Source organism: Girardinichthys multiradiatus, chromosome 23 (genome assembly GCF_021462225.1).
Source record: "Girardinichthys multiradiatus isolate DD_20200921_A chromosome 23, DD_fGirMul_XY1, whole genome shotgun sequence".
In the NCBI taxonomy this organism is placed as follows: Eukaryota; Metazoa; Chordata; class Actinopteri; order Cyprinodontiformes; family Goodeidae; genus Girardinichthys; species Girardinichthys multiradiatus.
The window spans coordinates 32,278,114-32,298,844 of NC_061815.1; positions in this window are offsets into that span (position 1 = coordinate 32,278,114).

The following is a 20,731-nucleotide window of genomic DNA, read 5'->3' on the forward strand; positions in this document are numbered from 1 at the left end:
ATAAAATATTAAAACATTAATATTAAATAATATATTCATATTCACAACAACTACAACAGCTGCTGCTACATAGGGATTGGCCTATATGAGTTTCTTGTGGTATGATAAACTCAAGTAAAAATACCATGGCCTTGCGTTATCATGGTATTTCCACCAGAATGTAAATGAAAAACATGTTTTATGATCTAATTGCCTTAAATTAAAGCAAATATTCATAATAATGGCATCTTACATTCAAAAGATTTTGAAATTAAACTGTTGGAACAGTATGACAAAAGGTTTTGCAGTTTTGAAACCATAACTTTCAAAAATCCCATTTTCAAATAAATATATATTTTTTTAAATCACTAGTCCCAGACTTCCTGGGATATTTGCACATCCTTATTTTTGCAGGACATCACTTTGACTTCAGATATAGCATTTCACAATAATGGAGAATCTCTCTGGATCTACCAGTCATATGTCAAGTCAAGTCACGTTTATTTATATAGCGCTTTTCAGCAACAAGGCACTCAAAGCGCTGTACATGAGGAAAAACATTACAATGATACAGAAAATCAAACAGAAAACCAAATCAAATGACACTAATAATCCTTGGGAGTTTACTGGTAAGAGCTGGTTCTAATCCAATATTTCTAATAGAGGTAATTAGCTCATTAAGTCCTCTGTGGAAAGGAATTCATCCGGTGCTAGATGAAAAATTATAATATTAATCCTTGAGGTCGCTGGTATGAGGCAGTTGTGGTCCCATCATTCAATTAAGCTGGGTCACTGATATAAAACAGTTTCAGTCCAAACTTTTTAAATACTAGTAATGTTTGGCTGTCACTGGTATGATATAGTTGTAATACAATCCTTTTAAGAAATCTAAACTTCTCTGGTCATTGGTGTAAAAATAGCATTAATCCAAATTTTTAAATACTAATAATATTTGGCTTTTGCTGGTAATCCTTCTGAGAAATCTGAAAATCTATGAAAAATAATGAAATCACACATTTAGGTCGATTAGGAAAAAGACCACATTAGGTAAGAAGAGGGGAAAAAAATCATATTTCACACTGTTAGATCACACACTCTGCAGTGCAAAACTACAAAGTACTAGCACCCCTCTCTCTTTATTTATACATGCTGCTTCACACACAGTTCAACAAACATGCAGGGTGTGTGTGTGTGTGTGTGGGGGGGGTCAGAAAGGTTAGGGTTCATTTGCCTTGATTAGAACAAAACAGGGGAAGTGGGAAGTGGGGACCTGGTAGAATAGCCCCCAGATGCTGCTAATAAAAGCATAAAAGCATAACTCACTCTTGTCCCCGTCTCCCTTCCTGTGACATGCAAGGAGGGAAAGGCACTTAAAGCAGACATGAGTTATAAACAATCAAAAGTTTTAAAACCCTAACTGTCCCCCCTTTTTATCATGAATAAGTCATGATTAAATACATGTAAAAGAAAACACTCTGTGTGAGCACAAACCCACAGGACGGAAAGCAGATTAAATTGTGGGAAACACTTACACGGTTCCTCCGCCCTAGGCAACCACCAATCATGGCAGAGTGAAACAATAAAATAAAACAAAGAAAACAAAATGTAATAAAAGTAAAAGAATTAAAACAAGCCTTGTTCATATCATCATTGCACTTTTTCTCATTTCACTTAAACAGCAACATCTTTCGATTTTCTGCTATAAGGTCATTTTATGAAGTACAATTATGAATACACTCAGGCATTGAAGATATATTCATTTACAACATGTCATCATAGTCATCTGCTTTTGGGTCCAGTTTCCATCTCTTTTCGTGTGACGTTACATCCTGCGGATCCTGCCTTAAACAGAGAAAGAGCCCTGCTACCAAAATTAGGCTCAGGCTTATCAGTCCTGTCCACATGTTACAAAAAGCCATGGTAAGTTGGGCACAGGTCAGTTGTTTTCTTCGCGGTTTGAGATGTTGGGCCATATGGGTTTCCAACCCCTTTGTACCCGGTCTTTCCCCTGTTACCGCGTCAGTTGGTTTGGCTCCTGTAACGGTGATATTAGCTTACAGTGGCTCTTGTGGATCCAGGATGGTCTCTCTGCAATTTTCAGAGCTGTCGGTGTGGTCAGGAGAACAAGGTATGGCCCTCTCCAGCAGGGGGCCCTCTCCAGCAGGGGGTGCTCTAGTCCTTTCTGTGAAGTGTCTTAATCAGGACCAGGTCTCCAGGCCTCAGGTTGTTCTGTGAAATCGGAGCAGAATTTACTGGCAAACTACTGGACAACTGTACTTCTTTTGTTTGTAACATCTTATTCATCCATTCGGCTAATGATGTTTCCTGCTGTGCTTTTCCTATGTCATCCATTTCTGATGGCAATGGAAAATGTCTGCCATGTACTATTTCAAATGGAGTGAGACCAGTTTGATTTGGAGTTATTCTCATCCATAATTTAACCAGGGATAGGCATTCAGACCATGGCCTCCATGTTTCTTCCATTGTTTTCCTTAATCTATTGTTTATTGTTCCATTTGTTCGTTCAACCAGCACAGCAGATTGCGGGTGGTAAGAACAATGGCTTTTTAACTGAAACCCTAATGCTTTAGAGCACAGTTCTATTACATTATTTACAAAATGAGTCCCATTATCTGATCTTATGATTTGTGGGATACCATATGTGGGGAAGAAATGTGTCAATAAACTCTTTGCCACTGTGAGTGCATCACAGTGCTTTGCAGGGTACATTTCAACCCACTTTGAAAATGCATCTATGACCACTAAACAATATTTATTTCCCCCTGACGATGATAACTCTATGAAATCCATGTGTATCGTGTGAAAGGGATGAATTGCTGCTGGGAACTGGCCTCTTTTGGGTCTTGTATTCCCCTGTGGATTATGTTTGCAGCAGATAATACATGATCTACAAACGTTTTTTGCATAGTCAGAAATATTTATGGTGTGGAATTGTAGATTTACTAAGTGTGCCATCCCTCCTGTCGACACATGCGTAATTCCGTGTGTCGCATGGGCCGCCGTCTTGTATAAATTCTTTGGTAATATTGGCTTATTTTCCAAATGATAAATGTCATCTTTCTTTATGGCCCCTCTATTCAGCCAAGATTTAACTTCTGCAGCTGGTGCAGATTGTTGTGAATCTTTCAGCACATCTGTATCTATAAATAGGAGATCTGACTTTTTCAAAGTGAGGGTAAGCTTTGAAGCTATTTTAGCAGAAATATCAGCAAAGGTGTTCCCCTTCGTTTCCACGGTTTCATCAGATTGATGCGCTTTACATTTACAAAGCGCTATCTTTGCAGGTAGCTGGATAGCTAACAGCAGTCGTTTTAACAGATTAAAATGTGTCAATTATGTTCCAGATGATATTTTGAACCCTCTATTCTCCCATATTTTAGCAAAATGGTGAACAGAACTGAATACATATTGGCTGTCTGTATAGATGGTTAGGATCTTTCCTTCATATAATTCACAAGCTCTGATAACAGCATACAGCTCTGCAGTCTGTGCTGAGCATGTATGGGGCAGGGCCTGTGATTCTATAATTTTAGTTTCAGTGGTTACTGCATAACCAACTCTGTTTTTTCCATATTCATCTTTTGATGCTGCCCCATCTACAAAGATTATTTGTGAGTTTTTCAGAGGTGTCAGAGATATCTTGCCTAGGTTTTGTATCTTCCTCACCCTTTGTTTTGCAAGAATGGGGTTTCCCATCTTCTGCTGTTGGAATTAGCATGCTAGGGTTCAGTGGACCACATCTTTGCAGAGTTATATTTGGTTGCGAGAGTAGCAATGAGGTCAACGTAATATGCCTTGCATGTGTCAAGAAAGGAAGTGAGGTTTGTAGCAATACAAGTGACACTGAATGAGGAACTTTCAGTGTGAGCGGGTGGCACAGCATAATTTCAGCTGTCTGCTTCACAGCTTCTGCCGCTGCTGTGCAGCTCTGCAATCAAATTGGAAATCCGGATGCCACGGAATCCAATTGTTTAGAATAAAATGCTAAAGGTCTGTTTTTGGAGCCAAATGGCTGGGTTAATACAGCTTTCATATATCCCTTACATGCATCTACACAAAGTGTGAAAGACTCGCTATAATCCGGCAGGGCTAAGGTGACTGTTGTTTGAAGCAGATTTTTTAGCTCTGTGAATGCTGCTTCTCCTTCCTTAGTCCATGTGATTTTGTCTTTTAATGCCATGTCTTTACCATAGATCATAGATTGCAAGGGTTGTACAATGGCTGCATAGTCTGGTAGCCATTCTCTGCAAAAGTTACACATTCCCAGAAAGGACATAATTTGTTGTTTAGTTCGTGGTTTTGGGGCTTCCTGTATGGCTGTTTTTCTGCTACTTAGGAGGGAACGGCCATGCTGTGATAACATATGTCCCAAATAAATCACTTTCTCCTTGCAAAACTGCAGTTTATCCCTAGAGGCTTTGTGTCCCGTCTGGTAGAGATGTTTCAGAACTGTTATGGTAGCTTCCTCACAGTGTTGTTGAGTGTCTTAAGCTATAAAAATATAATCTACATACAACAGGACTTGGCTATGTTCAGGCACCTCACAGGTGCTCATAGAGTATCTTAAGGCTTGTGTATATACATGTGGGCTTTCACTGAAGCCTTGTGGTAGTCTTGTGTAGGTGTATTTTTAACTGAAAGCCAAATAAATGCTGTGACTCTTCATGCAGTGGTACTGTAAAGAAAGCATTGCTAAGATCTACCACTTAGAAATATTTTTTTATCTGGAGTTAATGAATGCAGTAATGTATGTGGATTTGGGACGTTTAGAACCATATGTTCCACAATTTCATTTATCGGTCTAAGATCCTGGACCATCCTCCACTTTCCTGTGCTGGCTTTCTGCACTGGAAAGATAGTTGTGTTGCATGTAGCATCAGATGCTTCCCTTAATATTCCTGATTTCAGCATGTCCTGTATTACTGGCTTAATACCTTCTTCAGCTTCTGGTTTCAAGGGGTACTGGCGATCTACTGGCCGTTCTTCAGATATTAATTTAACCTTATATGGTGGAAACCCCCTTTTTAGTTTGTTTCTTGGTTTTCATTATTTCTAATTTTAAATCCCCTTGTAATTTTAAGGTATTGTTAATATTTAGTTTACCCAAGAAACCGTGTTTTTTATTCCATCTATGACAGATCATACCTGCTCCTTCTGCACAGTTCTCCATAAACTTTACATCTCCTTCTAAGTTAATTAGTTTACTTTGTTTCTTCCCCATGATATTTAATTTTAGTTCACAATACTATAAATGTCCCAGATAGACGTTCACTGGCATGAGATTGAAGGAGAGGACATTAACACGCCCTTCTACTGCGACTAATCCGCAGCGGTGTTAATTTTCTGGGATTAAACCCGACCTTTATCTCCAAGAATCACCAATACGTCTTTCTATTCTGGGCAAAAGAAAACACAAGACCAGCAGAATCTTGCTATGATTCTTCCAAAATGCTTAGTCTTCCAAATACACACAACAGCACTCACACAGTTAGTATTTTAACATATTTATGTCCCTTTAGCAATATGTATGGTCGACCTAGCTTAGTTTATGAGCTCCCTTATTATTAAACATTTCATTTCATTTCTTTACGGCGAAATGTTACCAACCAAATTATCCAGTTCCCTTACAGCAGAACTACCTAGTCGTCTCTGATCTCTTTGCGGCGAGATCCTACATACATTTATCGCTATTTCTTTGCGGCGACATAAAACCTATCCAATGCAGTGTCCTTACGGCAACACACTACCAACGACTTTTAAGTACTTTTCTTCTTTTATTTATATAGCGCTTAATCTTATCTCATGTACTGTATTTTAAAGCTATCTCACCTCGGAGTTGACTTCTTGGTGACTCTGTCAGACCCCCCAGAGTCACCCGGCGTCGAGCAAGACGATAACCCACCGGCCAGATGCGAATGTCACACACCGGGACTTTCATCCACCAGGCCTAGGTGCGGCTGTGCGGCAGCGCTTAACTCGACGTCAGGCTGTTCCCGGGGATCCGCCAGTCACTGTAAAGAAAAATAAGATCAATTTAGTTCTTATAATATCCGGCTTCGAAGGACCAAGTTAATGTTAGGTAATATTTAGTCAACTCAGAGGTAAGGAACGACACAGAGTCAGTTTTACTTGCGGCAAGGGTAGGTCACACACTGCAGTGCAAAACTACAAAGTATTAGCACCCTCTCTCTTTATTTATACATGCTGGTTCACACACAGTTCAACAAACATTCAGGGTGTGTGTGTGTGTGTGTGTGTGTGTGGGGTCAGAAAGGTTAGGGTTCATTTGTCTTGATTAGAACAAAACAGGGGAAGTGGGAAGTGGGGACCTGGTAGAATAGCCCCCAGATGCTGCTAATAAAAGCATAAAAGCATAACTCACTCTTGTCCCCCTCTCCCTTCCTGTGACATGCAAGGAGGGAAAGGCACTTAAAGCAGACATGAGTTATAAACAATCAAAAGTTTTAAAACCCTAACACACACTTTATCCTTAGCAGGATACAGTTTGAGATTGTAAAAAAAAAGAAGGAACATATATACGAAACATCATACAGGGGATTCGGTGAAGGCGGTGTGAAGGGGTGCATATGTTTATCTTGTGCATGTGAGTGTGTGCAAAGTAAGTCCGTGAAATACTGTCACAAAGGCCATTGTCATTGATGATACGATGGAATGTTCATCAACCGGCCACACAGTTCTGAGCAGGTCCACAGATGTGCTCAAGGAAGGGAGGAGGCAGAGGGAGCAGAGCGTCATGTTTACATAACTTCCAGGAAAAGTTGAAAATAGCCAGCCATCAAGGCCGTGCAGGGGAGCCAGATTCAGAAAAACAATCATTTGGGTTAGGCTGACTCTTAATTTTCCGTCAGCCTTGAGAGTCTCTCTGGTGCTTCTCAATGGCGAATCCAAACCGCCAAATTCCATAGTCATCTCTTAGGTTTGGACAGCCATAGAAGAATGTTGATTTTATATCTGGTGAACCTTTTGTTTTGCTTTGTCCATATGCTTTGGATCATTATCCTGCTGAAAGACCCAGTGACAACCATGTTTCATTTTTCTGCCAGAGGCCAACAGATTTGGATTTAAAATCTCTTGGTATTTCAAGGAATTCCACAGAAACCGTCTGATAGTTGACAAGAAATGGTGAACCCAAGATGCTCCTCTGTGTTGCTGGTTTCTCATGGTGAACTTAGGGAATTATTGTATTACCTTTTTTAATATACCCCTCCCTGTGGCAAGAAAACCTTGGGTCCTTATCCAGTCTTGTTTCCAGTTATTAGTTTTGGCATTGACTACACAGGTGGACATGTTTTGGTAAGGAGGTTTTCCTGTAGCCATTTTATTGAATATCATGTTCTCTTTGGTTCGCTTTTAAAGAGTGGCAAACATTAATTGCCCCTTGTTTAGTCATTGATAAATGATCAGTTCCTGAACACGGTGGTGCAGTTGGTAGCACTGTTGCCTTGCAGCAAGAAGGTCCTGGGTTCAATTCCCAGCCTGGGGTCTTTCTGCATGGAGTTTGCATGTTCTCCCCGTGCATGCGTGGGTTCTCACCGGGTACTCCGGCTTCCTCCCACAGTCCAAAGACATGCCTGTTAGGTTAATTGGTCACTCTAAATTGACCTTAGGTGTATGAATGAGTGTGTGCATGGTTGTTTGTGTGTTGCCCTGCGATGGACTGGCGATCTGTCCAGGGTGTACCCTGCCTCTCGCCCATAGACTGCTGGAGATAGGCACCAGCTCCCCCGCGACCCACTATGGAATAAGCGGTAGAAAATGACTGACTGACTGACAGTTCCTGAACACAGATCAAAATCAAAAGTCAAAGTATAACTTGCTCAAAAATGCGTCAGTTGCATTTCTTTTATATTTACTGTTGTTATTCGCTAATGTGTGTGGCTTTTCTGTTTAAATTTCATGGAATTTTTTTCCCCCAACTGAGTAAATTAAAGGTTGTTTTTTTCTAAATTTGTAATTGTGAGCTTCTTAGACATGTAAAACAGGCTTGTGTGGAAATCCCAGGTATTTTATAGCAAACAAGACTTTATACAATATTCTCTTTCTGTTACATTTTAGGTTAATAATCAGTCATCCTGACTTTTCATTAAAGAAGTTATGTCATTTTATATCCTATTTTATTCATTTACAAGGAATCTTTTTGTATTTTAATTAAATATCACATTTCTTTTTGGCTTTGCATTGAAATAGTCATAACAGTTAGAATAACCATCCGTTCACTTGCGAATGTAAATATGATTAGTTAGATGTCATGTTTGTGTGCTCTGACAGCGTGGGAAAGCGGCAATATAACAATCACTGCCACAGTTCAGTAAATGAAAGATAAAAGTGCAGAAATGACAAATACATATGAATAAAATGCCAGAAACTGCTATGAATCAGAAAAAGGCGGACCCAAGATTCAGCCAAACACAGTACTGAAAGTTTAAAAGGTTTATTCAGCCACAGGAAAACGTCACACAGGTAACACTCCTCACAGCTTCCAGGAATCACTGAGGCAGAAAGAGGGATTAGTGACTTGTAGTCTCTCCAGATTTTGTAGGGATCAGAAAAGCCACTAACCTGCTTTTGTCTTGAGTGGAACTTGAAACCCAGAAGGGAAACCTCAGTGGGCGGCAGGCGGTGATCTCCACAGCACAGGTAAGAAGTGACTCCAGGCTAAATAATCCGAGGGCTAGGCTGGCTCAATAATCCAAGGACAGAAACAGGGTCAACGATCGGAACAAGGGGCAGGCAGAGGCATAAACCAGATGCAGGAAACAGGGTCGACAACTAAAATCCAAATAGTCCGACAGGGAGCAGGCAGAGGCATAAATCCAAAAGGCAAGGCAAGGTCAAGAACAATGATCAGACAGGAAGGAACGCTGGATATCTACTCACACAATGGCTTTCAAAAATCTGGCACCGTCTGCTTGTCAGAGTCAGTATATATCAGGGAAGACACAGGTGCTTGGCGTTCCACAGATTGCACTACACCGCAGCAGCCACCAGGTGCATCTAATCTGCTGATTGCAGCCAGGGAGACAGGGTAGAGCAGACGTGCCAGAATCATAACAGAAACTGTGACGAATGACAACTTTTCTTAGTGTGTTTTCATGTGTGAATGCTTGTCATCTCTTTCCACCTGATGGCTGTTTTACTCTGTAGCCTGTAGACTGATAATTAATTGGAAATGACACATATTCAGGATCTATATATTTGTGATGACTGTCTGAGTTATTAAATAAAATCTAGAACAACACGCTGCATGCCCTGTTGATTTAACGTGTTGGTTCAGCGTACTGAGACTAAATATGAGCTCATCTGTATATGAATGTTTTAAAAATATGAACTGCGTCTAATTACTTCATTTAAACTTTCCTCTGAATATGAATGTCTATGATGTCCTTAGCAAGCGCAAGATCCAAACCACAGCACACTTCTGGCACCCTGAGTTTGTTGTGCAAGTATACTGTATGCTCCACACGCTGCTGCCAAATGAACATATGCTCTTCCTCCTTTGTTGTTTCCCCACCTTTTCTCTGCAGAAGCAACTGCGAAAGAACTGACATTTTTCATCTTTAATCATTAATTGCGAGTCCAGAGATAGATATCTGCCAGTACATCAAACATCTGTGAAATCAAGCTGTCCACTTAGGAAGCAACACTGATTGACAATCAATTTCACATGCTGTTGTGCAAATGGAATAGACAACACGGGGAAGACACACTCAATAAAGGAGTGGTTCTGCAGGTGGGGACCACTTCTCATTACCCATGCTTTCTGGCTGATGTTTTGGTCACTTTTGAATATTGGTGGTGCTTTCACACTCGTGGTAGCATGAGACGGACTCTACAACCCACACAAGTGGCTCAGGTAGTGCAGCTCATCCAGGAGTGACGTTGAAAAACTAGTCCATGAATTTGTTACTTCAAGGCTGGACTATTGTAATTCTTTACTATCAGGATGTCTACAAAATGCAGTTAAAACCCTTCAGCTGATTCAAAATGCTGCAGCAATAGTTCTGATAAAAATTAAAAAGAGAGATCATATTTCTCCTATTTTAGCTTCCCTTTATTGGCTCCCTGTTAAATCCACATAATGATATCGCATATAAAGCCCTTAATGATCTAGCTCCATCATACATCAGAGATCTTATTGTTCCATATGTTCCTAACAGAGAACTTCGTTCTCAGACTGCAGGTTTACTGGTGGTTCCTAGAGTCTCTTGAAGTAGAATGGGAGGCAGATCCTTTAGTTATCGAGCTCCTCTCCTGTGGAACAAGCTCCAGGTTTTGGTCCGTGAGGCAGACACAGTGTCTACTTTTAAGGCTAGTCTTAAAACTTTACTTTTTGATAAAGCTTATAGTTAGAGTGGCTTAGGCTATCTTCCTTATTTTTTACCTCCGCCTTCCTCCCTCCCTGTTGGAAGGAGTAAGGAGGATTCAGGTTTGGCCTAAACCAGCTCTGTTATGGTTGAGGTGCAAACACACCCTCCATTTCTGCTGCCTGTATGACCCATTCTCTTTTCCAATGGTGATAATCAGTCTGACAGAGAGAGGTATCCCGATCCTTGTGGTTTTTAGTATAACAATGGCCATCAGTGGGCTCTAGATGGACAAACCTTATCAGTTTATTATTTTACTTAGTGCCCCTACACCTGGTCCGTTCTGGGGTGGCCAGGCTCTGGCATTCAGTGGTTTGGTCTGGCCTCCTCGGTGGCCCCGCGTTGTTCCGGACCCTTTGTGGGGTGCCTTGAGAAGACATTGTTGTAAATATGCGCCATATAAATAAATAAACTGAAACTATCACTGTAGTTATGCTGCTATAGGCTTAGGCTACTGAAGGACATAATGACCACTTTCACCCTCTTCGCTACATTCTCACACTACTCTCCAATTTTGCATTATTTGCTGTTATTTCAGTTTTTAACTTTATGCTCTCTCTCTTTTCTCTTCCTAGAAGGTACAACTGGCCTTACGCTGTGTCTACCTGTGACAACTTTCTGGAGAGGGGCATTGTCCAAGCTTCTGCTGGCAACAACTTAATGCTCACCTCCTACAGATGATCAACTTGGCCCTGTCTTTCAGTGTTTAACCCATTCTCTCTCCTAGATATAGAAATTGACTGAGCTTTTACTGTAACTAATTATATGTGCTCTCTTTCAGACTCTATCCTTGAAAATTGGCTCAAAGTTTACAGTGCCTTGTGAAAGTATTCAGCCCCCTTGAAATTTTCAACCGTTTGCCACATTTCAGGCTTCAAACAAAAATTTAAAATTCAAATGTTTTTGTGAAGAATCAACAACAAGTGGGACACAATCGTGAAGTGGAATGAAATTTATTGGATGTGTCAAACTTTTTTAACAAAACACTGAAAAGTGGGGCGTGCAATATTATTTGGCCCCCTTGCATTAATACTTTGTAGCGCCACCCATTGCTGCAATTACAGCTACAAGTCGCTTGGGGTATGTCTCTATCAGTTTTGCACATCGAGAGACTGAAATTCTTGCCCATTCTTCCTTGCCAATCAGCTCAAGCTCAGTGAGGTTGGATGGAGAGCATTCATGAACAGCAGTCTTCAGCTCTTTCCACAGATTCTCGATTGGATTCAGGTCTGGACTTTGGCTTGGCTATTCCAATACCTGGTTATGTTTATTTGTGAACCATTCCATTGTAGATTTGGCTTTATGTTTTGGATCATTGTCTTGTTGGAAGATAAATCTCCATCCCCGTCTCAGGTCTCTTGCAAACTCCAACGGGTTTTCTTCCAGAATGGGTCTTTATTTGGCCCCATCCATCTTACCATCAATTTTGACCATCTTCCCTGTCCCTCCTGATGAAAAGCAGGCCCAAACCATGATGCTGCCACCACCATGTTTGACAGTGGGGATGGTGTGTTCAGGGTGATGAGCTGTGTTGCTTTTACGCCAAACATATCTGTTTGCATTGTGGGCAAACAGATCAATTTTGGTTTCATCTGACCAGAGCACCTTCTTCCACATGTTTGGTGTCTCCCAGGTGGCTTGTGGCAAACTTTAAACGAGACTTTTTATGGATATCTTTGAGAAATGGCTTTTTTCTTGCCACTCTTCCATGAAGGCCAGATTTGTGCAGTGTACGACTGATTGTTGTCCTATGGACAGACTCTCCCACCGCTGTATATCTCTGCAGTTCATCCAGAGTGATCATGGGCCTGTTGGCTGCATCTCCGATCATTCTTCTCCTTGTTCGAAATGACAGTTTAGAGGGACGGCGGGGTCTTGGTAGATTTGTAGTGGTCTGATACACCTTCCATTTCAATATGATTGCTTGCACAGTGCTCCTTAGGATGTTTAAAGCTCGGGAAATCTTCTTGTATCCAAATCCGGCTTTAAACTTCTCCACAACAGTATCTCGGACCTGCCTGGTGTGTTCCTTGGTCTTCATGATGTTCTCTGCACTTTGAACAGAACCATGAGACTATCACAGAGCAGGTGTATTTATACGGAGACTTGCTTACACACAGGTGGATTCTATTTATCATCATCAATCATTTGGGACAACATTGGATCATTCAGAGATTCTCACTGAACTTCTGGAGTGAGTTTGCTGCTCTGAAAGTATAATAATATTGCACGCCTCACTTTTCAGTTTTTTATTTGTTAAAAATGTTTGACACATCCAATAAATTTCACTTCATGATTGTGTCCCTCTTGTTGTTGATTCTTCACAAAAAATTAGAATTTTATATCTTTATGTTTGAAGCCTGAAATGTGGCAAAAGGTTGAAAAGTTCAAGGGGGCCAAATACTTTCGCAAGGCACTGTCTCTGTTCTTTCTTTTTTGATGAAATGACTAAAGGAGCTACATCCACTAACATTTACTTTTCCTTCCCATAGAAAGTACTCCTGGATCAGTGCTTCTGCGTTCCTTTTGTGTCTCTGCTCTCTTCTCTCAAACCCCCAGTCAGTCGTGGCAGATGGCTGCTCACACTGAGCCTGGTTCTGTTGGAGGTTTCTTCCTGTTAAAAGGGTGTTTTTCCTCTCCACTGTCGCTACATGTATGCTCTGTATGAGGGATTGCTTCAAAGTCAACACCAGTGACTGCCTACTGTCTCTACATGCTCATCCAGGAGGAGTGACTTGCTACAAATCTCTGACTCGATGCAATCTGCTGGGTTTCCTTAGATAGAAAAACTTTTTATCCAATTTGAATAAATAACTGAATCTGACTGCACTCTTCAATGGTTAGGATTAATTGGAATGTATGTACCTGACTTTTGTGAAGTGCCTTGAGACATGCATTGTGAATTGGCGCCATTTAAATAAACTGAATTGAATTGAATCCAGTATGGCATATCAATGCGAGCTGTGGCAAGAAGGTTTGCTGTGTGTGTCAGCGTAGTGTCCAGAGCTTGGAGGCACTACCAGGAGACAGGCCAGTACACCAGGAGACGTGGAGGAGGCCGTAGGAAGGCAACAACCCAGCAGCAAGACCGCTACCTTTGCCTTTGTGCAAGGAGGAACAAGAGGAGTACTGCCAGAGCCCTGCGAAATGATCTCCAGCAGGCCACAAATGTGCATGTGTCTGCACAAACGGTTAGAAACCGACTCTGTGAGGATGGTATGAGGGCCCAACATCTGGGGGTTCACAACCCAACACCGTGCAGGACGCTTGGCTTTTGCCAGAGAACACTAAAATTAGCAAATTCACCACTGGCGCCCTGTGCTCTTCACAGATGAAAGCAGGTTCACACTGAGCACATGTGACAGACGTGACAGGGTCTGAAGACACTGTGGAGAGTGATCTGCTGCCTGCAACATCCTTCAGCATGACCGGTTTGGCAGTGGGTCAGTAATGGTGTGGCGTGGCATTTCTTTGAAGGGCCGCACGGTAGCCTGATTGCCATTAGGTACTGAGATGAGATCCTCAGACCCCTTGTGAGACCATATGCTGGTACGGTTGGCCCTGGGTTCCTCCTAATGCAGGACAATGCTAGACCTCATGTGGCTGGAGTGTGTCAGCAGTTCCTGCAAGATGAAGACATTGAAGCTATGGACTGGCCCAGCCGTTCCCCAGACCTGAATCCGATTGAGCACATGTGGGACATCATGTCTCGTTCCATCCACCAACGTCACGTTGCACCACAGACTGTCCAGGAGTTGACTCATCAGGAGCATGCCCAGGCGATGTAGGGAGATCATGCAGGCACGTGGAGGCCACACACAATACTAAGCCTCATTTTGACTTGTTTTAAGGACATTACATCAAAGTTGGATCAGCCTGTAGTGTGTTATTCCACTTTAATTTTGTGTGTGACTCCACATCCAGGCCTTCATTGGATAATACATTTGATTTCCATTGATTAAATTAATTAATGAAAACAAAAAAATGATCTCTAGTATATCAAAGAGTTGGTTGTCGCATGTATGTGTCTGTTTGTCATGGTTTAAGTTGGTGGAGGACCAGAAGTGCAGGACGAGCGGAGACAGTATGGTGAGTTCATCACAATTTAATGCAGAGCCAACTTACAACTGGCGGTGCCGGCTTAACTGGCGATCCAGGAAACTAAGTTCTTAAGTCCTGGCTTCAGGATCGCAGAAACAAGCTTCACAAAGTATAACTCAAACTTGGTAGCAAAATATGACTAATGACACCGCGTGGAACAAAGGACAAGGAGGAACTTAAATACAGACAAAGGTGGACATGAAACAATAGGGCAGGTAATTAGGGTAAACAGACAGAGATGTGGATGGACTGGTAAAGAGGCTGAGATGCAGGTAAACCAAATAGGAGTAACAGAAACAAGAAGAGCTAGACGAGGACAAACAATAAACAAACCCACAGAAACCAGAACACAGATCTAAGAACAGAAATGCGAGGGACAGGGCAGGAAATAAACTTCAAAACTAAAACAGGGGGAACATATCTAAACAGACAATCATCAAACCCATAAGAACACAGAACAAAGCAGAACCTAGACAAATCAATAAGAAACGAAAAAACTCACCTGAAGCATAGAAACTAAAACTACCATCATCAGAAGTAAACAGAAAAAAACACCTGACTAAATGAACGTAAACAAACACCAAACCAAAATTCCACATCGTGACACTGTTGTACTTAAAATTTATTGTTTTATCATTATTTCACCATCCAATGGTTTTACCATTGTTATAATATTGAGTATATTACTTGATGAAAAAGAAGAAAAAATGCATGTTTTGGCGGGTTGTTGGTGGAGGGATAAGACAAATAATTTTGAGCTTGAGGTGTCTTCATACCAGTATCTGACCCATGCCTTCTATTAGTAGCACTAAGCCTTTCTCCTACAAATAATTTAGTGCCATGTGCAAAGCAGAAAAAAACAGTATTGCTGCAAGTTGTCGTTATATTATTTTAGCTTGTAATATATTTTGTATATAATTTCAACAGCAATTTTTTTTCGGAATACTGTGCAATTTTGTTTACTTTGTTGAATTTTAATATTTTGTATTTTATTTTAAAATATTCTTAAAAATTATTCAAAATACTTTTACAGAAAATGCTACTGCTAGTGTTGTCTTGGTGGATAAGTGCTATCGAATTCAAACTTCTTAACCAAAATAACATCGCTTATCAGTGCTAATTAAACTGTAATTCTGTTCCACAAACTTGTAGAAAAACACAAATGAAGTGCAAAATAATCCTTTCACATGGACATTCATGAACAGTGTTTGGACTTTTTTGCAGCTTTTCCCCCATCCCCACAGATCAAAGTTTCTGATGAAATCAAAGTAGCATCAATCTCGCCTTTGAAGTTAAGATAGAGAGATGAAAGGAGTTTTGACCTCTCCTCCCTCCATCACCTCCTCCCTGTTCTTCTTCACCATTTTGCTCACATTTACTTCCCTTCCCTCATCATACCCGCAATTTTCCTTTTCCAACAAGATATCATAATTCTTCCTCCCACAAGAAGGCTCGGCTACTCCGCCTCTTGTCAGCCAGAGGTGGAAGAAATAGTTCTAGTAACAACATAGCAGTCAATCATTACTCTAGAAGACATAAACTGACTGGTCAGTAGAGCTGAAGCCTGCACAAGCCTTTCAAATTTTAATATGAAGGCTTGGAAAATGTATATTCCATCCAATTAAAGCACATCTTCCCATCTTCATATCAGATCTTATATACCCCCTTGGAGTTAATTTTCAATGTTTTTCTTTCACACTTTTTTGTAAGACTAAATGATAACAAAATTAAACAAGTGAAGATTAAAAGGGTATAGAAACATATGCTCATTTGGCAGAAGTGTGCCAGAAAAAAAGCTAATTTTAGCCTTCAGAAGAACACAAATCAGGTTACAGGGTCTAAAAATTAATTTATTTAATTCCATAGATTAAAATTTTAAAAATGCTAAATATATGCTCACTAATTTATGGTCACTAGATCAAATTAATTTTAACAGATTTTTTCAAAGATAAATTTCTGTGTAGTTCTGTATAAATACCTAAAGTGAAGGTGTTCTCATTGTTGGGACCCCAGCCATGGATTACAACATTAAAGGCCAGTAATAACTTTTCTGGAACTTTCAAAATGAATCGCATTAACTTACTTCCAGCACAGCCAGGAACAGGAACACGAGGGGTAACAGCGGACTTACCGTGATGTCGATGTTCAAATAAAAACCCCGGGTTCCAACAGGCGGACCTCTTCCACGCAGGTCCCCAGCAGAACTGGAAGGAGGGACACAGCATGCTAATGTATTTTTCTGGCAAACAGACATAACTCTTTAAACTGGATCCAGAGCAACTACGATCACAAATCAGTACAAAGTACTGATTTGCTGTACGAGTATCCGGCATTCATTCATATAAAGAGTGTAAAGAGACAAGCTTGACTTGACTTCTGAGGCCTCCAGAAGCAGCCCTGTCCGAAGTGGTTCTCCTTCATAGCCTGGAAAAGGAGGCCGGGACTACATCGCACAGCTTCCTGCGTGTACGTCCAGGCAGCGAGAGCTACCCCTCCGCATTGTGGCCACTCAAGGAGCCGAACCTGCCTTTGTCACAGTTCAGCTGGGCCAGCTAAAGCCCTTTCCCACAGGTACGGAGGTTAGCTGCAAGTTGACCTTTGTTAACCTTGGATGCTTTCCTCAACTTCGTCGCCCCGGTACGGTGGCCGGGGGGTGCAAAACACTTTTACAAGGACCGAAACAAATTTACATTTCAGAAAACACTTACATTTCAGAAAACAAATTTACATTTCAGAAAACACTTTTACATTTCAGAAAATAAATTTACATTTCAAAAAACAAATTTACATTTCAGAAAACACTTTTACATTTCAGAAAATCAACCGGAAAGGGAATGTACCAACGCCGAGGCTGACCCGGAAGTCAGCCTCAGGGGCTGCATCCTTCGAAGGCTGTATTTGTAGACCGATTACGTTATAGCGCGGCGACGAAGGCTGTCCCAATTCATGAATCATTCCGAGACTCCCTCAAATGCGGCCGACAAATGTGTCCTTATTTTGCCCGATTTGAAGGATGGGTCGTGAGTATCCTTCGCGGCCCATCATTTCCCATCATTCATTGCGGGTCGAAGCGGATTGGTCAAGAAGGGGAAGCCATGGCGGACCATAGCAACAAAAGCTGTGAGCAAATTGTGGAAAATTACACTTTCTGTGACACAAATTAACTTCTACAATGTTTTTAGTGCGGGAATATAACTATGTAGACGTGAAATATCTGCTTGATTTATCTAGACATCGCTTAATTTCAAATGTGCTCCGACGTGTTCGGAGTTTTCCGTTCCCACCGTAGTAACCGGCTCGCTTCGCCAGCCCTACCGGCAGTGAGGCGAGCTAGCCCGGTAGAGATCTGACCGGACTCCCGGCACTAGCCAATAAACAAAGAGATAGCAACTTTATGGCTAATATATGTCGACATATTATATATATATATATATATATATATATATATATATATATATATATATATATATATGTATATATAAACAACAACTTTCAATTTCAAGATAGATAGGAATTATAAAGTATTTGATCCCCTCTGGCCGTTCTTAGATAATTATATAATAATGCAGTGTTTTTGGTGTATTGGTATTGGTATCTAAGCAGGCCTTAAAAATAATGTGTTTTTCCATCTCCATTCTTCCCTTTTCTAGACCAGACTCCTTTACTGCAGGATCAACCTGAGTGTCCCAGTCGTGATTGCTTCTTCAACCAGGAGGACACCAGGCCTGATTTTCGGCTGAGCAGGGAGTCTCTGGCAGTGCTGCTTAATCTTTTGCACCAGGATAGGCGACATGGATGGGGTGCTACTATTGAGACCTTGGTTTTTCTTTTCTGGCTGGCAAGTGGCACATCCTACAGAGTGGTCTGCAGAGTGTTTGGGATGCCTCGCTCTACTGTCCATCGCATCGTCCACAGAGTTACAGAGGAGATCGTGGCTATTCGTCACCAGGTCATCTACATTCTAAAGACCCCTGAGGACTTAAGGCAGTGTCCCGTGAGTTTGCAGGGCTGGCACGCCACAGAGCTTTTCTTAAAGCTGTGGGTGCAATTGACGTCTGCCATATCCGCATCAGGTGTAAAGGCAGCCCTGATGGTCAGTGCTACAGGAACAGGAAACTCTTCCCTTCCATAATCCTGCAAGCAGTTTCTGAGAGCCATTTTATTGACATGTATGTGGGCTGGCCTGGGTCAGTGCATGACTCTAGGGTGCTCCGCCACAGCCCACTGTACAGTTTATCCTCCTCCAGGGCATTTTATCCTTGCTGATGGAGGGTACCCATGCCTCCAATATCCACTCCCCCTCATCACTCCCTAGAAGAGGACAAGACAAGGTGTGGGAGCCCAGCGCTTTAACAGCCATCATTCCAAAAACACGCTCTATAATAGAGCGTGTTTTTGGAATGATGAAAACCAGATTCAGGGCCATCTTCCTGCAAGCGCTGGAGGTGCACGACACCTTTGTACCTCACGTACGTTTCGACCTAGATCCATTTTATATGTACATTATACATAATATATACACATACACATATATGCACCTTCTTTTAAATTGTTTTCAGGTCATAACAGCATGCGCCATCCTCCACAACATCTGCCTTGGTGCTGGGGGTGTCATGGCCCCAGAGGATGACCCAGAGGAGGCTGTAGAAGAGGATGAGGGTGAGGTTTGGACTGAGGCAGTCAGCGTTGCTCTCTGGCAGGACCAGCTTTCAGCTGAGGTGTCCGCCCTGGAGGAGGTACCACCAGAACATGACTACTGTGTCAGCCAAGTATAATATTATAGATGTGATTAATTTTTGAGGGGTATAACTAATTGTAATATTTTGTGAGCACCATCTTCTAATTCTGCATTTTTCCGATTACCTCTTAGTGATGCGGCAGCTGTCGATTCAGCCAGCCCTTTAAACCCACTTGATGGACGATACCGTGGACAGTGGAAAGAGGCATCACAAACATCTGCAGACCGCCTGTGTGATGCTTTGCTCACCATCCAGAAAGACAAACCACAGGTCTCAGTTGCAGCATCCCATCCAAGTCTCTGACCTTGTGAAAGATTTAGCCACACCGCCAGACTTTCTGTTCAGAAAGACATCTGCCTCTTTGTTCTGTTGAAGAGGTTTTTCCAGGAACCGGTCACTCAGGTTGATCCTGCTGTCGCCATTATAAATACTTGTACATAGTTTTATTTTATGCCTTTTGTCTTGTAATCTTGATCTGTTTGAATGTTTTCTTCCCCCATTCTGTTTAAAGTGCTGTTTGTATTTTTCATAATAAATTATGTTTATAACTTTAAATTAAGTTGATGTATTGTTAGGTCAAATGTAAATCACATTAGTGACAAAACAATTTTGAAATTTATTAGAACACCTTAAAACTTTAAGAAACAATCTGAACAAAACTTAATATTTCTTATGTAGCACCTTATTTTGGTGCCATTCTTTGGAAAACAGTCTGTCCATTATCTGTGCCCTCTTCTCCTCTGCTTCTCTCTGTGCCCTCATGTCCTCCCTGATCAACTCCATCATCTCTGTCCCTCTTTCTTTTCTGACCCCTTCCTGCTGGCTCACCGTCTTCCTTCTCCATCTGGTTGCCCACCGCTCAGCTTGGCCCTGGAGTGTCCTCAGGGATGGAGGCAATTAGGACAGGAGGTGTTGTGGAAGAACTCTGTCCCAACATCTCATCCATAAGGACAAACTAGAGCCAAGTAGCAGCACTGGGCTTTTCACTGACTCCCTCTCCTGACCCTGGATACTTAAAATCCTAAAGATAGAAGGAAGAAAAAAAAGAGTTGACTAAACATAGAAACCAATAAGACTTTTAGAAATATTTTTTTTATTTGTGTGTGACATAAGAACTTCTGAACAAACTAAATTCTTTTTTTTTTTTTCAAATTGTCCCACATTGTTTTGGCCTGCAAAGGGGGTGACCTTCCCCTGTTGGTCCATCTTCTCCAGAATTGTCCTAAACCAAAAGAAGTATGTTAATCACTGGATGGATATTTATGAAAGTTAGAAAGATAGGAGTTATTGAAACTGGACAGAAATTGACTGCAAAGAATGTTGTTATTGTACCTCCAAGCCACGGTGGCTGAGTTTTTAGCTCCAGTAAAAAGGTGGTGGTTCTCACCCCTGAGCTTAATAAACTGGCCCGTCTGCTCCTTTGTACCTAAAACAAATATGAAAATACCAAAAAACAAACATCTTGCTTAATATCAGAGAAAAAATAAAGCCTTTTTTAATTTCACA